Raw genomic sequence first — 3,585 nt, 5'->3', positions numbered from 1 at the left:
GCATCTGTCTTCTCAGAAATCCTCCAGAAACCCAGGGAACTGCCTACTGCAAGATCCACTGGTTGGGACTCTTTTTAAAGGTATGAGTGATAGAAAAACCTAAGTATCTTAAGCCCAAAGATAATTTATGCTTATTTTTAAGCTGGAAGTCCAGAGGTTACATTTGGCTTAGTCTGAGCTTGATTCAGGGTTCGGATGATGTCACAGGGCTCATCCCTTAGCCTCACTTCCTTTAAGGGGCTTCATTCTCCATCACTGTGTCCTGACAGCCCCAAGTCCAGCAAAAGAGAGTGTCTTTGTCCCAGAATACCCAGTAAAATTACTGAGATTCATTTTTATTGGACTAGCCTTGATCCAATCCCACCACCACCACTAAGGACACCTCAGGACAGGGAAGGGAAGGTGCTGGATGGCTTTGCCTGGGTCAGGAATTCCGCTGCATAAGTTGTGGCCAGAGAGAGAGAGAGGAAGGGGTGGAGGCCCAAAGAGAAGTCAGAAATGCTCCCTGCAGGAAACAGGCTGGATAGGCACAGAACAGCCAGCTCCTCAGCCCCCCATGTAAACATCCACAATCCCTGGCTACTTTACTGATGGATAGCAAAAGACCCAAACATACGGCTTTCTGACTGAGAACCGCATGTAAAACTAAAGCGAGCTGAGTTCATCATCAGGGCTGTCTCTTCCACTGGCTGTTGTTTATCATAGTCACAGTGTGAGCAGAACAGAAGTGCCAGGTTGGAGGGGATGGGAAGGATAGATCATGTGAAATGGCAGGTGGTATCAGGGAAGAGGCTGGCTTGGGAACTACAGATGAAGGCAGTGGTCTGGGCCCGCTGAGTGTGGGGGCAACAGAACATTCTGGGACATCGGTGGGCTGTCCATCTCAAGTGTTGGGCACATCTCTGAGGAAGGGTCCTAGTTTTGGTGGCCCCTTTCCATGAGAAAAGCAGTGTCCCAATGGCCAAGGATCTCTCCTGCCCAGGCATCTTGTCCCTTGCTCTCGTCTTGGTTCTTTCTTTTCGCTGCTGCAGCCACAACCATGCTCAGTCTTCAGAAGAGGCTTGCCTCTAGTGTCCTCTGCTGTGGCAAAAAGAAGGTCTGGTTGGACCCCAAGGAGACCAGTGAAATCACCAATGCCAACTCCCATCAGCGGATCCGGAAGCTGATCAAAGATGGGCCGATCATCCACAAGCCTGTGACTGCCCATTCCTGGCTCGATGCTGGATAAACACCTTGGCCTGCCAAAAGGGCGGGCACATGGACATAGGTAAGTGAAAGGGTACAGCCAATGCCCGAATGCCAGAGAAGGTCATGTGGACGAGGAGAATGAGGATTCTGTGCCAGCTGCTCAGAAGACACTGTGAATCTCAGAAGACTGATCACCACATGTATCACAGAAGATACCATGAATCTAAGAAGGTTGATCGCCACATGTATCACAGCCTGTACCTGAAGGTGAAGGGGAATGTGTTCAAAAACAAGTGGATTCTCATGGAACACATCCACAACCTGAAGGCAGACAAAGCCTGCAAGAAGCTCCTGGCTGACCAGGCTGAGGCCCGCAGGTCTAAGACCAAGGAAGCATGCAGGCACCGTGAAGAGCGCCTCCAGGCCAAGAAGGAGTAGATCATCGAGACTTTGGTTTAAGGAGGAAGAGACCAAGAAGTAAAAGCTCCCCCTTTGTGCATACTGACCTCTGTGATTACATAGATCAGCCATTAAAATAAAACAAGCCTTAAAAAATAAATAAATGGCATATAATTTCCTACTCTTTCCCAATTCAGGGAGGCCAAGGGAGTTTCAATTAGCCTCAGGGGGCTGTGTGTCTTCAGGAGACATTATTTGAGGGACTAGGCAGGGCCTGGGGTCATTGGATCCACCTCTTGGCCCTAGTGCCTTTGGGTGGGCTCAGTAACCAAGTAATTGAGAAAGGCATGGGTGACATTCTGAAGGCTCTCTAGAAGGCAGTGATGTGTGTGTCACATCTCAGAAAAGGTTCTAGAAAAAAGAATGCTAAGACCTGGGCACATAGGCAAGGGACATTTTATTTGATATGGCCTGTGGGCAGTTCAGACCAAAGCAGATACCGTCAGGGCCCTGGCTGTAGTACTCCTGCTCTCATTGCTTTCTGTGCTCATAGTTTGCTACTGCAAGCAGCTAAGGCTTTCCCGCTGATGGCATTCTGTGGCTGGGAATGTGCTTGTCCCTATTATAGGGTAGGCTGTGTTGCTGGATAGGTAACACCACCAGAAGCAGAAGCAGCTCTCACCAGCGACTGATGGGGACTGAGGAGTGAATGCCCGGGCTTCCCCAGTGCCACGTACTCTTAGGAAGACAATATCCTGTCTCAGAAGTTCCAGTGAGCAGAGATGAGCTGGTAAACAAGCTCTTTGGTAGGAGAGGAAGTAGAATAAGGGTCTCAGTGATCCACCAAATCCCTCACGGCCAGCTAGGAGGGGCATTGCTATGTGTGTCCCTCTCTGATTATATAGGCAGCCTTGCCCTTCACTACAGGGTTGTAGGTGTGCCAGGGACCAGCACCCTTCAGACCCTGACTCAGGAAGCCTGCTCACCTGCCATGGCAGCCCTGGCCTGCCAGAGAGGCTATTACAGCTGAGCTGTGTCTCCCTGATCTCCAGGATGGTTGGGCTTCTGTCCAGCCAGCTTGGGCTGGCTCCAGCAGGCCTTTTTCTATTTGGCCCCAGCGCTGCAAGTCACGCTCTCAGACCCTTGGGTGATGGACTGAATAGATGGAGCAAATGGTTCTGAGTTCCCTTCTCCACTTTACCTTCCCCAGGGCATCTCACTTCTGGGCTGCCTTTATCTTCACACCAGAAGAGCACTCTCTATGCTTTACTGTCAGTAGGATTTTTTAAAATAGGGTTTCTATGGTGAAACAATGTCCCTTGTTTGGAAATACACAGAGCTTTATAAAATATGTTCCTGTGTTTTCCTGGATCGGGGCATATTGTAGAGTCTAGGGATTTATTTACAATGAAGAAATTGTTTTTGCAAATTGTGGTTAAACAAAGGGATTGTTTTTGGAGAGCTGAGTAAAGGAGACATTGTTTATAAGTTATTTGGGACACAAGTTGCAAAGGGATGATTTTACAGGGAATCGGGGGGAGGCAGTCAATAAGCACAGTCGTCCATTTCCTTGGAACAGGCAAACTCGCACTAAAACGCTGTCACCTCTATCATTCATCCCTTCTTTCTTCAAGCTTATTTCATCTTTTCTGCTTTAGTCCCTGCAAATGAGCATGTATCAGTGGTTCCCCCAGCATGGTCCTCTTTCCTCGGGGTTCCATCGCACTGGCTCCTCCAAAGCTCAGGAGTAGGAGATTTGCTGCAGGACCTTCCTTAGCACACCACGGGTCTTTGCTTCCAAAGAGCTCTCAATGCTCCAGAGATAGAAAATCCTTTTTGCCTGCACAAAGTCCCCAAGCAGGGGGAAAATGGAGCATGTCAGAGTTCATAAGATGAAAATAAGAGCCAAATCCAAACTCTTTCCATTGTCACAGTCACATCTTAGGAGCTTTCACAAGTGGCAAAACTAGAGCACAGAGGCGACAAGCCCTATAAACG

General features: G+C 48.9%; 1 pseudogene; it reads left to right on the top strand.

Moving 5' to 3' along the window:
- Positions 1 to 1,027: 1,027 nt before the first annotated feature.
- LOC104664203 lies at positions 1,028 to 1,669 on the top strand (annotated as a pseudogene).
- The last annotated feature ends 1,916 nt before the right edge of the window (positions 1,670 to 3,585 follow it).

The sequence above is a fragment of the Rhinopithecus roxellana genome, chromosome 11, assembly GCF_007565055.1.
Source record: "Rhinopithecus roxellana isolate Shanxi Qingling chromosome 11, ASM756505v1, whole genome shotgun sequence".
NCBI classification, from domain to species: Eukaryota; Metazoa; Chordata; class Mammalia; order Primates; family Cercopithecidae; genus Rhinopithecus; species Rhinopithecus roxellana.
The sequence above is the reverse complement of the archived record's forward strand: the minus strand, read 5'-3'. Positions and strand labels throughout refer to the sequence as shown.